Below are 21813 nucleotides of genomic sequence, written 5' to 3'. Positions count from 1 at the left end.
AAACAACAAAATTGACATCAATTTTAACAAAACTTCAAAACGGACCAGAAAAAGACCTTAGCTTGCTAGGTGTCAGTAGGCGGTAGAGGTTCCTCCACAATGAGACACCTATAGGCATCCATATCTTCTTCGTTGTGCTATTTCCTGTTCGTCGTGGCTTCCATCTTTGCATGGCCGCCTAGAGTGTTGTGTACCTGAGTTGCATCTATCTGGTTCAGAGCTTCACCATGAGTTCTACAAGTCCTCGAGCTGCTACCAGGAGTTTTCCATGTGCTGGTGCTGGTCCTTTCCTGAATGATGTGTTCCGGGCCGATAGAGCTCTGTGGCTCCTCTCTAAAGGCAAAAAAAAGATAGCTATAATGCACGGGTGCTCCAACGTACAACAAAACTGGAACTGAGTAGAATGACAGGGATGCATCGTCGGGTCAAAGTCATAAGGAGGTTGTTGGGTGTTTGCAACATACCTATAGCTGGCCGTCTAGGCACACCCCCTACCATTGTGGGTGGTGGGATACTGACCCTTGAAGTGAGCAGCTGTCGAGGGTGAGGAGGAATCTGCATGAGTGGAAGCAGAGAGGGACAACGAGGGAGGCCGAGGTGCTCTGCCTCTGCTGCTACCCCTTCTACGTCTCACCCTGTGCTGCAAATGAGGCATAGTGGTCTGGTTGGAATTGGTTCAACGGGTGTGCTTGAAGGAGCAGGATGAGGGATGGAATGGCCAGTGGAGGCAGGAGAATGGGGAATTTGATTATCAGAAGCAGAATTCAGGGCCGATGCAACAGTTTTGAAACAACAAATCAAGTTCTGCGAGAAGTGTGCACCTTCAACCATTTCAATGCAACAAAGGATCTGGCACCTTCTCCTCGTAGTCATGCAAGAGCTCAGCTCTACAGCAGCAGGGAGGCAGTTACAGGCCAAAGGAGGTAGGATGGGGGGAAGGCGATCTGAAATTTCCATCTTATGGATCAGTGTGAGGTATCCTCGACCTTCCCACGACATTAATTTTTTTTGGCTTTCACACAACATTAAAACACCATTAATTATGGCGGTGGGATTCTGGGTGGAAGCGTGGGTGGCCATGTGGCCACGCCACTTGCCAGCCCGGATTAGCTGCATTGTACCAACACGATTAATCACCTGCATCCGAGAGTTCTGCATCTCTCCGCACCAGATTGATGCATTCATGTAAATGAGAGCTATCATTTAAAATGTTAAGCGAGCGAGCATTTAGAACTCATTCACTATCCACCCCTAGATTTGCCAGGAAATCCGCCACTTTATTGCCTTCCCTTTTGATATGTTGAAATGTGATTGCTCTATTGGTTAAGAGCCATTTTTCTATGAGCTCTAAATGTGCCGCTAATCTCCAGCTGTTGGCTATTTTTTGGATAGGTGTACCTTGAATAATTTGATTGGCTATGGTGATAAGGATTTGTGAATCTCCTTCAATTATTATAGGAAAAAAACCATGCTGCTGAGCCAAGAACAATCCCTGCCATAGTCCTTCTAATTCCACTGAGTTGTTTTTGTCCCATCCTATTGATCCATAGAATATCAAGAGAGGTATGCCTTCATGATCCTTGAAGATTCCTCCGTATCTTGCCTTACCTGGGTTGCCTTTAGAGGCTCCATCAAAATTTAATTGTAGCATTCCTTAGGAAGGAGGTTTCCATTGACTTGGAGCGTTGGAATTTTGATAGAGGTTGCTAGAGTGCTCATGGGTTTGGGAGATGCAAAGATGCCAATTCTCCCATATGCTCTTCTCCTGAGGTAAGGTAGGTAAGTCCTCTTCATGCCAATTTTGAAGAGCCAAGGTTTCCTATAGATTGTTGCTAAAATTATTCCATATGTTGTCTAGAGGAGTGCATTGATTCTTAAAAATGCGTCTGTTTCTTTCTTTCCATAAAGTCCATACAAGTAGGCCTGGAAATATTTTCCAGAGAGATTTTAGCAATCTGCTCTTGTAAGGATCAATTATCAAGTTTCGAATGGTGTTTGTAGTATCCTTTGGTATTCTACCCCTCTTTTGACATCTGAATTCAACTTTTTCCCATATTTTATTGGCAAGGTGGCATGTGTCCATGAGATGTTGGATTATCTCTTTCTGTTGGTTGCGATTAGGGCATCGAGAGGGCCCATGAAAGCTTTTCTTCCTCAGATTGTCCCAAGTGAGAATCCTTTTTTGACATAGTAGCCAGAGAAATGTTGAGATCTTGGGCCAAATAACCGGAGACCAGATTCTGTCCCACATTGGGTCTTTTTCATCCTGATCGTCAATCAAGAGATTGTACACCTCCTTTGTAGTGAAAGTCCCACGTGGTGTATATCCCCATCTCAAGATATCCTTCTTGTTTGAGAATCGGATTTTCCTGTTCATGACTTCTATGTCAAGCTCATTATGGATTTGGTTTGTTCCTTGTCAGATTATTTGTGCTGCATTTAGCCATTTCCTATATCCATGATTGAGGGCTGAAGTCCAATGCTGATTGACTATTTCCTCCTGTTGTGTTTCCAAATCCTCTGTATGTGGAGGTTTAAATAAATTTCTGAGCCGTGGTATTTGATGCCAAGAGTCAACCCAGAATCGAACATTATTGCCATCTCTGATTTCCCAGAAACTGTGCTTTTGTATCATGTTGCTATGTTGTTTTGCTGCATTCCAGATTAGGGAGCCCTTTTCAGTGGGAAGAAGTCTGATTAATTCATTTGGCGGCCTGTTATTTGCATATTTGGCAGTCCATAGTGTTTCCCAAGCTGTGTGTGGAGTTGATAGCCATTTCCACCATATCCTTGCTCCCATAATAGCATTGCTATGTTGAGGATCATGGAGACCCGCCCCTCCATTATTTTTAGGGAGGAAAACTGTCGTCCATTTAACTAATGCCCATTTTCTATTTTGGCCTGAGGATCCCCATAGAAAGTTACGTTGCAAATTTTTGATTCTTTTAAGCACCCATTTTGGTGCTGCTAACATAGAGAAAAGATATAGAGGCATCAATTGTAAAATAGCCTTAACCAACACCATACGACTGGCCATATTAAGGGCTCTATATGTCCAAAAAGAAAGGCAGGCTTCAAGCTTTTTGAGGAGCAAATGCCATGAAGCATGTTTAATAGCTAAATCAGTTAATGGGGCACTTAAATACTTTGAGGGAAGGGAGGCTTTAGAGAATCCAAGGATGTGAGATATAGAGGATTGAGTGGAGTGGGGAGTGTGAAAAGAGAAGATTTGGGATTTCACAGTGTTGATGCTGGCTCCAGATGCTTTTGAATATTCATCAAGAAGAGATTTAAATTTAAAGCTTCTTGAACTGAAGGGTGCCCAAACAACATGTTGTCATCTACAAACTGTTGATGAGTGATGGCTAGGGAATCATGGATAGAGATGCCTTTGATCTGCTGAGTATGAAGAGAGTTATTTATTAAACGTCCTAGCCCTTCAACCATTAACACAAAAATAAAGGGAGAGAAGGGTCTCCTTGACGAATGCCTCTTGAGGGGTGGAAAGGACGAGAGGGAATACCATTTACTAAAATAGAGAAAAAAGTGGAGGAGATCAGATTCATTACCCATTTGACCAAAGTAGGAGAGAAACCAAAGGCAATAAGCATTCTTTTCAGATATATCTAGCTTAATTTGTCAAAAGCTTTTGAGAGATCAATTTTGAGAAGCATACCTGCTTTTTTGTTGTGCTTTAAAGAATGAATGATCTCATGTGTGAGGATGATGCCGTCAATGATTTGTCGTCCTTCTACATATCCCGATTATTCTGGCGATATTAGCATGGGAAGCAGCAGTTTCAGGTGGGAGGCTATGACTTTGGATATGACTTTGTAGATAACATTGCAGAGAGCTATTGGCCTAATTTTCTCCAGAGTTATAGAATGCTCTTCTTTAGGTATGAGTGCAATAAATGTGGCATTTAGAGATGGAAGCAACCAATGCAAAGTTTGAGATTCTTCCACAACCTGCCAAACATCCACTTTGATGAGATCCCAGAATTTATGAAAGAAGTTGGAGGTGAATCCATCTGGTCCAGGAGCTTTCCCCTCTTTGAGTTGATTCATTGTTGTTTCAACTTCCTGTAGAGTAACTGGTCTAAGGAGTAATTGATTATGTTCTTCCGTGATGATTTTAGGGATATGCTGGAGAATCTGTTCTATTGCTGGCTATCTGTTGATTTGTGGTTCCTGATGAACATTTTTGAAATGCTGGAGTAACTCTCTTTCAATATCAGCGTGTTGTTCCATCCTTTCTCCCTGCTGATTCTGAATTTGTGTGATGTTATTGTGCATTCTTCTTTGAATGGTGGTGCGGTGAAAGAATTTTGTGTTCCGCTCTCCCTTTTTTCGCCATTTTACTCTGGATTTCTGCCTCTAGAGGATCTCTTTTTGCTTTCTTATTTCATCCAGTTGCTTCTGAAGGTTCTGTTCTTTTTCGACCAAAGTTTTTTTCCTTTCGTCAGTAATGATTTGTTGCTGAATTTCCATCATTTCTTGTGCTAGAGTTCTTTGGGCTTGAAAGATATTTCCAAAGGTCATTTGATTCCATTGCTTGATATGTGCTTTGAGATGTTTAAGCCATTGTTGAAGTTGATACATTTTTTATCCTTCTGGGGGTATGAAACTTTTCCAAACGGAGATGACCATAGTACTGAAATCCGTGTGGGTAAGCCAAAATGCTTCAAAGCGGAAGGGTCTCCTTGTCGAGTTGCCAGGTCTTTGCCATTTCCATGATATGGGCTAGTGATCTAACCCCGAAAGTGGCATATTGAGGCAGTAAAATCTCCTTCTACATGAATTGCATTGTCAGATAACAAGAAGCGATCCAACCGTGAGGCTATTTGCTACGAGCCTGATCTTTTATTGTTCTAGGTGTACATTCCATTGTTAAAAGGCAGATCGATTAGCCAGTTATTTTGAATGAAATCCTTGAAGTGGCTTCTTTCCATATCTGGTCTGACCCGACCTCCATTCTTTTCTTCAAGCATAGTGATCATATTTAAGTTACCCCCTGCAATCCAGAGAGGATGGGTTCTGGTGGAGTTGATCCTTTCAATTGTGTTCAACAATTCCAATTTGTTCGCAGCATCCTAAGGGAAATAGACATTGGTGAGATGTCCATGAATATTGGTCCCAATAATATGAAAATTTGCTTGAATGAGATTATGATTCGCATGAAAATCAGTGAGTGAAATAGCTTGTGTATCCCATGCTATTGCCAGTCCCCCTGAAGCTCCCGAAGCGTCCACTGCTACTGACTGGCTTCCTAGCCAAGCTTTTGAGAGAATGGTGCCGAGGGTATTACCGTTACATTTTGTCTTTTGCATGAAGAAAATGTGAGGTTTCTCCTACTGTATCATGTTTTTGATCATTCTGTACTTCACAGGGTTGTTTAACCCTCTTAATTTCCAAGATGTGAGCTTCATGGTTCAAGATTGGGTAGCAACTTGTAGTACTTTGTTAACTTGGAATATCTTCCCGACTCCACCAAAATTTCCCCGATGATGATGGTTCTTTGCAGATCTGTCTTTCTTCCTCATTTCTTGTTATTTTTGCGGAGGTTTTTCCCATCCCATTGACTACCCGGTTGAATCCCTAGAGTTGCTGTTGATGTGCTCTAGAAAAGATTGCCTCTAGACTTTCTAGTTGTCTATCCAAGATTTTATCAAACTCTTTCCTTCTGCAGGCTTGCTCAAGGCTGAATATGTCCAGATCCCCAATGTCAATACTTTCAGGTTCCCCTTCCACGGAAAAGGAAAATATTCTACATAAAAACCATCAACCATTGAAATTCTACAATTTGTCAATTCAAAAACATATCCATACTAAACATACATAATGTATACAATAATTACATCATTATCTAATAAAAGAATGGATCCAAAGACGAGATAATAAATTCTATACCTTCTCAGCCATCCTGGTAGGGATACTTGTTAGCAGATTAGAGATCATATGTAGTAATTATGATAACTAAAAATTGGTTTATCCTACTTATCCATATTTTGTACCCATTATGCAGAATTTACCTTTCCTGTATTATACTCTTCAGTAAGTTATTGTACAAATTGAATTAGTCATGTGTGTTAGTTGGTACTAAATAAACTACTCAAAGAATCTCATTCCTTCTTCTTGGATGACACCTTTCAATTGATGAGGCTCTTTAATTCCTTCTGCCTTCTGCAACATATTGCAAAATCATGCTAAAGAATATTAATAATTATATATATCAATGCTCTCATTGTAGCTTGTCTACCTTCTAATCAAAATCTTGGCATGTGTTAGCATCTGCCAGTGCCTTCTTAACCATCAGAGTCTAGTTCAATGAATTTCATTGCAAGAAATTCTATGAACCAACATAAACATGATTATATCTTCATAATAGTGTGTTTTTTTTCCAACATGGTTGTCTCGATTCCCTACAACAATAACAATGATGCACCAAAAGCTACAATACTAATCTTCCAACAAGATTCCCTACAATAATAACAATGATGCACCAAAAGCTGCAATATTAATCTTCCAACAAATTTGGATACACTTCAAGTTGCTTCTCATGATCAATCCTTCGATGATGCACCAAAAGCTACAATACTAATCTTCCAACAAGATTCCCTACAACAATAACAATGATGCACCAAACGCTGCAATACTAATCTTCCAACAAATTTGGATACACTTCAAGTTGCTTCTCATGATCAATCCGAAGGAGGGATCTAGATTCCTCATCCACATAATGATTGGAAAAAATGCATGCCTTTCAGTTAGAATTCCTTGTGTTTTAGTCTTAGACTGACAAACATATTGAGATCATTAACAAGGCCACATAGCTAGCGTTCCCTATCGCTTGGTTTAACCTGCCGCTTGGTTTAATTATTGAACTTTGAAAGGTATAAACTAAAAATAAATAAAGACATGCATGAATAGATAAACAAAGTGTTTTTCAGCAACTACACAATATTGCCGATGACTTCGAACTTAAAGTATCTAGACCATGGAATGAAAATACTAGAACCAAAAAATGTTTTTACCTTATTGCAGCAAGAGAATATTGAAAAAGTGGCAAAAAAATATTGTTATGTTGCATTCAAAATCTAACAAGTAGAACTGCAAACAAACAAACATATATTTATAGACACACATATTACTTCTCATCAAATTCTATTTTTGCACAATATTACATATGCATGAATACATAAACATAAATATCACAAATATATAATAATCATAAAGATAAATATAATTTCGTTTGTTTTGTAAGCAAGGAAAAAAGAAAAACAAGAGAAATAGGGAAGAATCTCGACGCTAAGATTATGTAATGTTCATTTAAAATTAATGAAAAGTCAGATACCCATGACTTCCGTATATAATATTTATTGAATTTTTTTCTAAAAATTATGTTTAACCAACTTCAATTATATTAAAAAACAATCTATAAATATATAGATTGTAGTAATTAATTATAAATGATTTTAGTTATTATTTTAAAAGTAATAAAAATATAATTTTGTTTTCAATAATAAAAAGTTCTATTCAATTATGTTTAATTTAAAAAGTTAATATTTCCAAATGTTATTAATAAATAAATATACTCTCTACTTATTTATAAAGTTAATATTGCTAATTTAAAAAGTTAATATTTCCAAATGTTATTAATAAATAAATATACTCTCTACTTATATCTATAAAGTTAATATTGCTAACTTGTACTTCAATAAAATTTACTACTGAATAAATGTATAAGTTATAAAAAAAACTGATTTAAAAGCACGTGTATTAAATCTATTTGTTCTTCCATTATGAAGTACACATATAACATCATTTCATTCGAAGAAAGGTAAGAATAAGTTAACGCTGCCCTGTTGTATAGAATTAAATTCGGAAATTAAAAACCCAATATCTAGAGATGTTGAAATTAAATCATAATATATGCCAGGGAAGTATGCAATCAATGTTTTGACACATAATTCCAAGGTGTTGAGACGATTGATTGACCTGAAAATTATAACTCAACCTTCTACAGGTCCCGCATCTTCTCAAAACCAAAATGAGAATCACATCAACGAATTCAAAATCATATACCTTCTTTGCCACAGAAGTGGAAAATAGTCACTAGAAAACCTAATAATGTGTGTTCCTTTGAGCATAATTTAATTACCTAATTTTAGACCTGAAATAATGGAATCCATGCATAGAACAGTGTACCAAAAAATGAAGTTATCCTAGATGATTAAACCAAACTATGAGATAATGAAAGAATGCAAACACAGATTTTCTACACACACGTCTGCAAGAGCCAGAGCTTCTTCTTTCATTTGATGGAGTGTGTAAGCCCAATCCTTGCAGAGTTGTTGAGGATTCGGGAAAATATCTTCTGCAACCATTGCTACAAGTTTAGCAATCACTACATGGAGTTTCCAATGAATGAGTTAGAGGCTGCCATGGCATCTTCTGGCCGTATACTGTGATGCCATACACCAGTTTACACCAATCCAACATATGCATTTCAACTCCAAGTATGCTTTAGACGTCTTGTGGGTGTGTATGATTCTGTGGGTTTTTGGAACATTTTTATCTGGAAAATAGGGATTGTTTTCCCTATTTGACTCCTTCTCTGGATGCCTCTGCTTATGGGTGTCGGTTTTAGGTGTTCATCTGGAATATTGTTATTTTTGTACCACTTTGCTTATAACTTCTAGGATATACTGGGTTTTGATAGCATGATTTTATACTGTCTCCTACACTCTATACTGTGTCACATATTGCTTATTTTTTCCCTTGCATTATATATCCTCTATTGTATTTATGTGACTCATTTTTATCCTCTGATACATCGCCTTTATGTCGTATATGTTTGATACATTTTGAGATGCTTAGTTTGTCATATTCTCTCATGAGGGACCTTGTTTGCACTTATTTTTTTTTCATCCATTTGGGACCAGTGGTCGTGCATCTGCTATATTACCAGACCATGCAAACATTTTGGTTTTCAGGTGTGTATCTTTTGGATGACTTGCAAGGGCTGTTATTGTTGTTGTTGCAATTGATGGTTTGTAGTTATCCCATTCCTCCTATTCCTCTCACTTTAATTGGTCATTCAGCTCTGGTTCTTACCTGGTTTAGTTTTCCCCGTGCTGGAATCCGTTCTACTTTCTGGCGGGTTTCAAATTCTCCAGGATAGGTGGGTGGCATTTACTACTGGGATCACTTGTCATTTACGGAATCTGTCTGTCGGACACTTCCCCATGTGTTATGGGATCGTTGTATATCGCTCCATTTAATCTGTTTTATTCCCTATGTCAGTTTCCACCTTTTTGCCAGATTTGGATGTCCTCCTAGTGGCGTACTTACTTTTGGTAGTTTGTGGTTTTATTCTCCACACATATCTATTTCATCGTGAACGTTACGATCCGGTTCCCAAGGGGGATGTGGTAAATTCTGGACCTTGCATTTCCTTTCTTATCTACCCATCTATACTTATCCACTTATTGCTGTCAGGCTGTGCCACTGGGATCCGTTTCGGGTCTTTTCGTGTTTATTGGGGTTATGGCAAAACTCTATTCTAACTCGTCTGCCAACGAGGCTCTCATCCGAGCCACGATGGATGCTGAATCACACATTTTGCATACATCAAGTGCTGACCGTCAGGGTGGCCCATGATCTCTTGATGCTTAGCACACCATTTTGGGTGATGCCCAGGTGCCAGATGGCGACCATGTGTCCCTTCAAATGCAAGGTGGCAGACATGCATCATATGGATGTCGTTCCAAACATCGATAGCATTCCATTAAAACCACCACCCAGCCGCCTGCATTGTCTTTGGACAATGCTATATTGATTAACAGAATTACTAGTCTGCAGAAACGTACACTCATCAGATGGTGGTATTTCTTAGAAGTTAGCGACCCAGACATGAGAATTTGGGTTGAGAAGAAGTGGAAGTCGATGCTGGGATACATGCCGACTGTTGTGCGTCTGTTGAGGGGTTGGTATAGTTTTCATTTTCTAAGTCATGAGGACTTGGAAAAACTAAACATTGTGCCATGGATTAATGGTAAGAGTTTCCTGGCGCTACATCACTAGTACATTGGATACAATTCACTCCACAACATGTCACAAGACAAGCTCATCTAGGTGAAATTGTCGGGATTACCAATTGAGCTTTGGATGAAGCAAGTCCTTATGGATATTGGAAATGTTATCAGCAAATTCATTTATGTGGATCCTTGATGCTTGGGGGCTCCTGATAAACATGTGGCTTGGATCCTGATTGAGAAGGAATACCATGGAGGTTTTCCGGACCATATTGAATTACACTGGGGTGAGACTCAGCTATCTCAAAGATTGGATTTCTGTGGTGTTCCTTTCAGGTGCTCTCATTGTCATAACACTGGACACCTATTGGCTTAATGTCCACGTCAGCCAGGTGGTTGCCTGCATGGAAGACCCTTTTCTAGTGCATATTTGAAGTCTCAATCTGGCGGTGGTCGGCCTGGGTCAAACATGTGACACGGATATTCTGCTTGGAAAAATTCAGGTATCCCACTTGGCTCTTATCCTCCCCACTCTCATGCTTTCGACTCCTCATTAAATGGTTCATTACCCATTCTGGTTCCATCTTCACCATTATCATCTTTGAAGTCTGATATCCTGACCCCCTCTAGTCTTGTTATACGTTCCCATAAACCCTCTCTGGGATTAATCCACCCATGCCAGGAAAACTCGCCTCCATTCTCGGCCCCATATCTAACTCACGACATTCCCTCCAGTTACCAAATCACGTACATTCCATCTTCATCACCATATCTTTTCCCAAATCTGACAAAGGGACCTAGAAATAGTGTTACTATGCCAATTTTACCACTAGACTCACCTACTAACTCAATTAGCAGTGACCTGGACTTTTTGCTTAATAGGAAATCATTGGAGTTACGAACCCTTACCATACACAAGCCACATGGCTCTATTACCCCCCACATTAGTCCTACCTCTTCGGGTAACATCACAGTTCGGCGGAAACAAAACCGTGGAAGCCGACATTTTCGGGGTTGTCCGAGGCCTAATCCTCTTTCCTCTCCTATAGATCAATTTTTGGTTGATGTTCCTATTGCTGACATCCCCCCCCCCCCCCCCACAAGCCCTTGGAGCACGACTGCCCGAACTGATGTCTCCATGACGTTTATTATATCTCTCAATATCTGGGGTTTGGGGGCTGCCCCAAAATATCTAGCCCTCAAGAGTCTTTTCTTCTCTCTTCATCCATATATCATTCTTCTGCAAGAATCCATGCACTCTATTCCTCATGTTGTTCAATATTTATGGAAAATATTCCCGAATTGGCATATTACTGCTACTGCGACTACGGGTCTCTCGGGTGGTTTAGTGGCTATATGGGACCCTCGATGGGTCAGGATTAAAGCTTATAGATGTTTTGTGGGAATTCTCCCTGAGGGATATATTCGCAGAATGGGTGGTCGCATCCATATTTTGGACACTTATGCTCCATACAGGGATATGGTCGTTTTCTAGGACTGTTTGTTTTCATCAGGTACTACTCCCTCATTATCGTGGGGGATTTAAACTGTACCATTGGTTTGGATGAAGTATGGGGACGGTCTCGGAAAATTGATCACTTGGCTAGGATGACTCGTGATGTTATTATAGCACACAATTTTGTGGATATTTGCTCGGACGAAATGGCTCCCACTTGGGACACTGGTCGTGTTGGTGAGGCATATGTCGCTAAGAGATTGGATCAGTTTTTAACGCACGAGCAATTGGTTGCTTGTCTGGGAGACGTGCATGCGGAGACTATCAATAACTTTCTATTAGACCATAGACCTATTACTCTTGAATGGAGGAGGTCGAATGTTCGACTGGGCATGCCATTTAAATTTAACAAAACCTAGTTAGATGATCCGGAGTTTAACACTCTGGTGAGGGATACATGGCACTGCAAAAGTGATAAAGGACCTTCCCCTATGATTCACATTCTGGACAAACTGGAGATCCTCCGCGGGGAGTCAAAATCTGGCAGAAAAAGAAATACAAGTCTATGCAAAAAGAAATAAATGATATGCAATGTGAACCAGACCTTCTTCTCCCTTTGATCGCCACAAACAATCTATCTTAAGCTACTCGTTCACACATACAGGCCCTGGAATTAAAAAGGAAAAATCTCCTAGCTATTGAGGAAACCACTTAGTGTTTGAAGAGTCGGGCAATCTGGATTAAAGAAGGGGGCATAAATACCAAATTCTTCCACCTTTATGAAAACCATAGGTGCAATGTAAATACTATATGGGGGATAGATGATGTAGATGGGAAATATATCCAGTCTCAAGAGGAGATCTCCAAAGCCGCAACCTCACATTTCCAAATGGTATATGGCCGTAAGAAAAACATTGTTGTCGAAGATCTCATATGGGGGATTGAACATTTCCTGACTATGTATGACCAAGAATCAAATGATGCACTACACAGAAGCATTTTTGAGGAGGAATTACTTGAGGTCCTTAAATATTTCAATGGTGATAAAATTCGGGGGCCGAACGAGTGGACAGTGGAACTGTTCACACATTTTTTTGATTTGTTATAAAATGATCTGTTGGACATGGTGGAGGAGTCAAGAATCATTGCGGATGTTCACCATCTTATTAACTCTGCTTATATTTCTCTTATCCTGAAGCGTTGTCCTACAACCTGTTTCGCGGACTACAGGCCGATTTCACTATGTAACCTTATTTACAAAGTCATCTCAAAAACCATTGTTGGGCATATGAGGGGTACTCTATCGCGTCATATATCTCCAGAGAAACATGGGTTTCTACAAGACAAAAAACTACATGATGTTGTTGCAAATGCACAAGAATGCATGCATTCGATTCATACAAAACATCTCAATGTGACCATTATGCAAGTGGATCTGCAAAAGGCATTCGACTGCCTAGATTGGGGATACCTCAAACTGGTTCTTTTCAAAATTGGCATTCAATCTAGATGCATTGAATGGATTATGGCGTATGTGGTTAATGTAGATTATTCTGTAATTATAAATGGATACCCTACAAAATTCTTCCAGGCTGGATGAGGACTTAGACAGGGTTGCTCTTTGTCTCCGCTTTTATTTATCTTGGCTATAGACGGTTTGAGCTTTCACATTTCAAAAGCGGTGGAATGAGACCAATTCCAGGCTCTGAAGATGGGTAACAACATCAAAATATCGCATGGTTTCTTTGTTGATGATGTGCTCATCATGGGTATGTTAAATCGATTTGCATGCTTGTGCCTTTTTCATAATTTCAGAAAATTTTCTAATGCTATTGGTTTGCATATGAATGTACATAAATCTATTATCTTTCATGGAGTTTGTGATTTGGACATCATTGCATATATAATAAATTTGTTTGGAATAGAAGCTGAGATGATGGGGTATGGTATGAAGTACTTGGCGTATCATATCAAACCCTGTAAATATAGGAATGCTAACTGACAATGGCTTGTAGATAGATTTTATAAGAAGATATCGGGGTGGGAATATAGATGTTTTTCCCTGGGGTGTTGAGTCATCCTCACCCATATTGTCCTTAACCAATTGGGGGTTTACTAGGTACATATTTATCATATCCTTGCCACCATCATTCACAGTCTTAACCGCATTATGGCTAACTTTATATGGGGGGGGGGAGTCAAGAACATAAGAAATATCATTTGTCTAAGATCATGTCCAATATCACATTGCCAAAGGTCATGGGTGGTTGGGGGATTTTATACCTTTGTCGTTTTGGATGGGTGTTATTGATCAAATCTCTATGGAGGGGTATTTTTGGGTCTGGAACATGGAGTTGTTTCATCAGGCATAAATATCTAAAGGACGAAGATTTCTTATTTTGGTTCCGAAAGGGTTCTATTGGAGCTATTCACAGATCAACTATCTGGCTCAGCTTTCACAAAGTTGCCAATATCTTTCTTCAACATCTGGCATGGAACATGGGATCAGGTCACATAACTCTCATTGGAATAGATCACATTCTGGGTGTTGGTTATGATGTTAAGATCTCTGAGAGGCTCATACAATACTTAAATGGAAGAGGCATATATTTCTAGAGTCAAGCCATTACACAATGGAGGGGTCCATGCCCAGTTTGAAAAACTGCATAGGAATTGGGTCTATTTGGACATTAGGACCTGGAATGGAACCAGATTGTAGCTTGTATGAAACAACTTGGGATATGCCATGCGGGCATACATGACAAGCTAATTTGGACAGGAAAGATGAACACTAGAAACATTATTGTTGCTGATACATATCTCACTCTTTGTTCGGAGGATGCACAATAGAAGGAGAAACATGTTCTATTTTCCTTTTGGAAAACCAAAATCCCAAACAAAATCATCCTTTTTACATGGTTGGTTTTTCATAATAAAAATCTCACTTGGGAGAACTTGCAGAAGAGGCAGTGGTAGGGTCCCAATATCTATTCTATCTGCAAAATGGAAGCGGAAAATAACAATCACATTTTCCTCAAGTGTCAACATACAGTTCAGGTATGGAAAAGGCTGTCTTCACATATCGATTTTCCATACATTCAACATGATTGCATTGTGGATTGCTTGAAGTGGTGGAGCTCTCAGAAGTCTGTCTGGAGATCCATTCCACTTATTCTTTTTTGGGAAATATGGAAGTGGAGAAATATATGCATCTTTTAGAATTATAAGGGAGATTTCTATAAGGTAATTGAAATTACTTTAATTAATCTTACATTGCATGCTTCTATTGAATCGTGCTCCAAAAATCCGCGACACAAGAGGACTGATCTTCAGATGGAATATCTAATGGGATTTTTTGATGGTGTTGCACAACGGAACACATGTGGTTGTGGTTTTTGGATTGCCATCTCAAATGAATTGACATATAGGACTCACTGGCATGGGGGAAGCGACACTAATACCAGGGCTGAAGCAATGGCCTTATGGGGCCTCCTATGGTTTACCAACTTCCTTGATATCCCTCTCATTCATATCTATGGGGATTCCAAAATCATTATTGATCAGATTAAGGGCAGTGCAAACATCAACAATCCATTATTACTTGGTTGGCTGAGGAGAATTGAACTTCTATGGAAACAACACAACAATTCTACTATCATGCATGTTGGCAGAGAACAAAACAAGGAAGCTGATGAACTTTCAAAGAGGGGATTACTAGGTAACTTTGGTAAAATGCACTTGGAAATAATTATGAATCATAATGTTTTAGATGTAGGAGACTTTCCATTTCCTGGGTAAGCTCTATATCCCCTCTTTTTTTGTATATTTTGTATGTCTACTAGTCTTTATACCTGTCAGTTCAATCACATTGGATGGGTGGACATGCTACTAGTCTTTTCACTTGAACAGATGGTTTGGAGGTGTAGCAGATATGCTGAGTGCATACTTTATTTTGCACTGTTTATTGTTGCAAACAACTGTGTCCTTATATGTTTTTATTTCTGGATGTGAATTGGGTCTATGGACTATTTATATTTCCATAATATGTTTTGCTTATGGCAATATTTGGATGGAATGTTGGATATGCATTCCTAGATGGACATTGTATGATGTGGAAATTTTGGCAGGTATTGTATATATCCTGAATATTGATCATATAATATATTATATCAAACTTTTTTCATATTGAATAAATAAATAAAAAACAAACAGTGTACCAAATAAAGCATTAGAATCCTCAACGCCGTGTGAGAGAGTATGGATGATTTTTTATTATTTAATACTAAATCCCAAATAATGATTATTAAATAAGAGCCTTTCTTCTCTGCACTAATAAAAAATTAAATTTAATAATTGACAAAATTAAATTATTTGTATTTTTTAATGTCCACTTTACATATTCTTTATAAATTTTTGGTCAACAAATTTTTTATTGAAGGGTCAACGTATTTTTGAATATGTTATACCCTATCTTGCAGCAGGGATAATAAGACAATTGTGCACAACTTATGCTTAAATCATCAATCCAATTATCAATCCAACAAACATTGGGACAAATACCTCCATGTCATTCAACAAAATTATGTTAGAACACCACATGCTTGGATTGACCATTCCATACTAAGTTGTTTTAGAAGTTTGAACCCCTTGTGTCACATGAGCTTTTCCCTCTTTTCCTCTTGCACATCACATGAGCAGATAGAGTAGGGCAAAGACACTCCATATAGCTCTTGTTGCAAGGTTTAGCCCATATTTCTTGTGCGTGTTTTTTGGTCTCAAGCCCCTCTAAGTGTTTAGTACATGGCACATTTGTGTTATTTCGAGTTGACTTCACCACTCATGCACTTATTACACCTACTGCAAGGCATGGTATATTGCATTTGATCCTGCATATATATGGCACCGTAGATTTCTATCTTGATTAGAGATACTTGACAACATCTTTTAGCGTCATTCTTCTAAGAGAAGCCTTCACCTTTAAAGTCTTTCTATTCTTTCGAGCACGTGAAAATTTCTGTTTCAAGTGTATATAAAAACTTAAAGTTAATGAAAATATCATCTTGTGTTTTTTGAGCAATTTTTTCACATTTACATTTTACAATCTATATCTTCGGTTTGCTCATCTTGCTTCATCTTTTCCTTTATCACTTAGTAAACATTGTAGAAAAATATTTGTTGTAGTTGTCACACTAAGCTTCTTGGGAGATTTTGCTGTCTAATTCACGGCCAAAGCTGGAAATATTTTTAATGTATCTAAACCAGAGCCCCCCCCCCCCCCCCCCCCCCTTTTTTTTTTTTTTTTTTTTTTTCCAGTACGAAAAAAAGCTGTATAGTATTATATATAAAATTCCTGATACAAAAATGTATGTAATAGAGAAAAAAACCTATAAATGTTTCCCGCCATAAAACAGTATATGCAAGACCACAAAATACGGGAACAATTTACAGATACCAGAAAGTGACATATACCCACAATCAACGATATATAAAAAACAGAGATACCTGAGCATAATACAGATGATTGATAGTCAGGTTCATGATACATACCAGGACATTTTGATATTTCCTATATACCTGGCATTGAGAATTGCTGAATTTGATGCGTGATGGTCCCCACTGTGATGCTCAGATTCCATATTCCGCACTGAGAGAGCAGCCCTTTCTTTGATAATTCATCTGCGATCATATTCTGGGATCAGTTGACATGGGCGATGGAGAAATCCTTTGTAGATTTCCAGATAGAGGAGATTCTATACATCCATCCGGCTAGATTGACATTGTTTATGGAGTGTTTACCGATAACATGATCTATTATGATTTTAGAGTCTCCATAGATCCAAAGGGCTTCAATATTCAGGAAAGAACAGAATAAAAGAAGTCCATATAGAGCCATGGCTTCAGCTTTATTGTTTGTCCCTACACCCCCGTTCCAATATATTGCATAGTGCTGGTCCTCCAGAATATTTATGGAAACTCCACATGCACATATTCCATCTTTTGCTGCCCCATCAAAATGTGCCCTTGGATATAACAACTGAGAAGGTGAAATATCAATTGATTTTACATTTACTTGCTGGGGAATGGAGGATAGGAGAGTGAGATATAAAGAGATGATATGATCAAAAACGTTTTTGAAACTCTCCTTACAGTCTTGAAAAATAACCTTATTCCTCCATTTCCAAATAGACCAAAACACAATAAGAGGGATAGGCCTCCATATCACTTTCTGTATACTCCACCATGCAAATGCATCTTTAATGGATGAATGAACGGTGTAATTGAAACCAATATATGAGGCCAGTTTCTTCCAAAGAACCTGTGAGTGATAGCAATTTAAAAAGATGTGCAGATTGTTTTCTGTCTCAGATAGGCATATAGAGCAAATAGCAGGACCGTGCCAATTCCTCTTTTGCAGGTTGTCCCAGGTGAGATTTTTGTTGTGATACACAAGCCATGAGAATAAGATAATCTTGTATGGGCACCCAGACTTCCAGAATGAATATGGAAAGATGTTATCGGTAAGTGTATATTGTTCCTCTATTATGGAGAGATATATATCTTTTACAAGAACATTTATCTTACCACCCCTACCCCTCTAGACAATGTCGTCCTCTTCTTCAGATCTGAATATACCTCTGCTCTTCATTTTCCAGATGATTTTATTCCATTGTGATGCGAATAAACCATTAAGGCCCAAGGCATTAGCAGATTTCCAGCTGGGTATAGCACCCTGCCACTCGTCAATAGCCTGTGCCCAATAGAAAATTCATTTTTGATGGAGAATATGTAAAATTTGAGGAGGAGTAGGAGAAACTTCTTCTCCTCCCATAATAGGATCAAGACCAATTAAAATGCTATTCCCAGACTGGAAATTCCACACAAGGTTTTTGAAAAAGAACTGTTGAATCTTGTGAAAACTCCTCCATATAGCAGATCCTCGAGCAGGCCCAAAAGATCTATACCTGAACCAAAAAGATATATCTCTGTTCCCCATGTATTTTATTCTGATGGCATTACTCCATATACTGTTCCCCAATACAGCTTTCCATAATGATTTACACAGCAAGGCCAGACCAAGTTTACGAAGGTCCATGATACCCCAACCCCCCATCTTTTTTGGGAGGGTAAGGTTTGAAAGCTTGGACAGGTGGAATTTTCTTTTTTCCTTACAGCCCCCCCATATGAAAAATGTCGTTAATTTATTTAGTTTATGAATGATACTGGCCGGAATATAAAATAAGTGGGCCCAATAAACCAAGAGCTGGGCTAGTACAGATTGCGTTAGAATCATCCTTCCTGCCAAAGAGAGACATTTATACTCCCAGCCAGCAATTGTTTTGTAGAATCTGTTAAGGATCCATGTCCAATCTGATATAGAATAACCTATTGGTTTCAGATGATAGCCCAAATATTTCATACCCTCTTTAATAGATTTAGCTTGAATATTGAAGAGATGGGAAAGGTATTCAATTTCTTCCATATTAACATCCCCATGATGAAAAGATGATTTACCTTCATTAATACATAGACCAGTGGCCCTTTGAAAGTATACCAAAATCTCATGCAAATTTATCCAGGTCTGTCTACAGAGCATGGCAAAAATCAATATATAGTCCACAAATAGATTATGCGAAAAATAGTTTCCCCTGTTGATAGTAAGTGGACAACATTTACCCTCGCTAACAACCCTTTTTATATGAAGGCTAAGAGAGTCCATAACAAGGATGAACAGGAGGGGAGAAAGGAACATCCTTGACGAAGGCCCCTAGCAGTAGAGAAGAAAGAAGTTGGAATACCATTTATGAGAATGGCATAATTGACATTTTCCACACAAGCCATAATCCAGTTAGTACATTGATTATTAAGCCCAATTTTTATAAGGAGACACCGCAAAAAGCCCCAGTCGAGACAATCATAAGCCTTTTTTAGGTCTATTTTCAGGATGGCTGCTTCAATTTTTTTGGTGTGCATAGAATGGAGACATTCTTGAGTAATAGCCATAGCTTCCAAGATATTCCTGCCTATTAAGAAACCGTGTTGCTCTTGGGTAAGATAACTTGACAAGATGCCCCAGATCCTTCCTGATATGATTTTTAAAATTAGTTTATATATGGTGTTACATAGAGATATGGGTCTATAGTCTGAAAAGGTAAGAGAAACCTTTTTTCTTGGGATTAAGGCAATGTAAGTAGAAGATATGACATGATTTATGTTGCCATTTAATCTAGACTCCTCAATCATACCCAAGATATCATTTTTCATCAGATCGAAAAAATGAATGAAAATGTCTATAGTCCAACCATCTAGACCAGGGCATTTATCTTTTTTAAATGATTTCATGACGGACAATACCTCTTCCTCCATGAAAACAACATATAAACTATCATTATGTTCATCGTCGAACATGGTTGGGAAAGGCTCAATACCCCATATGATATCATCCATCCCAATGTCAGCTTCTTTAGAAATATCTTCATGAGAATGCAACAGATAGCCCTCATCATTTTTAATTTCCCATATAGAATTAGATTCCTGTATCTTATTTGAAAATTAGTGGAAGAATTTAGTATTCTTGTCTCCCTCCTATAACCAAATGGCCCAGCTTTTTAGTCTCCAGGTCGCTTCTTCAACGGCCAGGAGATTGTGTTTCCTTTTTTCTAGCTTCCATATCTGAGCACGCACATCCCACGAAATTTTGTGATCAGACATACACCTAGCGATTCTATCAAGTTCCTTGTTAATATCAAGCAGTTCTAATATGTTAGAACGTTTCTTATAGCCTTGCATTTCCTTTACCTTTTTCCTGAGATGCGCCATGCGACATAACAAGGATTCAGTCTGAGAAGATGAATCTTGAGGAGCATATGATTGCCAAGATTCCTGAACAATATTGTTGAACGTAACATCCTCTAACCATATCCTGTTAAACTTGAAAGGATAATCCTTCCTGTGATTCAGGGCCATCCATTGCAGAGAGATAGGCCTGTGATTAGAAATAAAACATGGTAAAATACTAGAAGAGGGAAAACCAAGACGCTCCACCAGCCTGTCATGAATTATGAATCGGTCTAGCCTTTTAGCAATGTATGCATTCCCTGTCCTCCCATTATCCCATGTAGGAGCTAATATTGAAGGGCTAATATCTACAAAATTATATTGGAGGAGAGCTTCCCTGATGGAACCTCCCACAGGATCAATTTTCCTGCCTCTGCCCCACACTTCGTCAGAGCTCAAAGAACAATTTAAATCCCCTGCAATTAATAAGGAGTCAATCTCCATGATCTCCGAGGACAAGAACCGATTCCAGTATGATATGTGATCCTTATATGGGGCATATACATTCAAGATATGAACAGGGGCAGCCATACCCCGAATTTTGCAAGAATCAGGATACCATCAAAACATCGGAAGGTCCTGGCCGAAATCCAAACCGGGTCCCATAGAACAAACAAACCCCCAGAAAGACCGGAGGCCCCCATTGTTGAAATATGCCATGATGAGAACATGCGCCTGAAATAGGCAATAGTTTTCGGGCAGCCGTGCATAGTTTCTTGAATCAGGATAATTTTAGAGGAGGAAGAAAGAAATAAATTCTTAAGTGCCAAGAATTTCGGGTCCGCACCAAGACCCCTTATGTTCATAGAGAGAATTTTAATCATGAGGTCCCTTCCCCAGGCATACTTGCTCTAAGAGGCCCGCTTGCTGCAAGATCAATAATAGGAATATCTATAAGGGATGTTTCTTGAAGATCATTTTTGGACTTATCCCTCCTTCCACGGAAATGCCTACTACCTCTGTTCTGTTTCCTTCTAACCGTGATATTCCCCACCGAAGTAGGACTGATGACAGGAGAGAAAGATTTCCTCAGTTTATGGATGGTAAGAGGATGAAGATGAAGAGATTCTCTTCGCAATAGCAAATCAAGATCACTGCCTATCGAATTCGTAGGGAGATGATATAGGCGAGTTAGGGGGAGTAACAGAAATGACCGGAGCCTTACCTTTTAAAACTATCTTTTAATCTAAACCAGAGCTTTGTTTGATAGGGTCAAGTCTCATTGTAAATGAAGTCAGAGGCTTCCTTGCATTTGCATTAATTATATTTTCAATATAAAAGTTTTAATAAAGTTTATAAATTTGAATTATTTTCTGGAATGATATATTCTGACATAAAGAGCTTTTCATAGACTATTGAGTGAGGTAGCATCCTTTATACTTTGAACTCTTGCTTAGGCCTGATTTCCAAATTAATTTTCTTGGTATATTTAAAGTCATTGTCACGAAAATGTGCATCCCACACCAAGACATTCGACTGAATTGTG

Source organism: Pinus tabuliformis, chromosome 2_2 (genome assembly GCF_031772625.1).
Source record: "Pinus tabuliformis cultivar Carrire ecotype Pingquan chromosome 2_2, CPIR1, whole genome shotgun sequence".
NCBI lineage: Eukaryota > Viridiplantae > Streptophyta > Pinopsida > Pinales > Pinaceae > Pinus > Pinus tabuliformis.
This window is presented reverse-complemented; position numbering follows the sequence as displayed.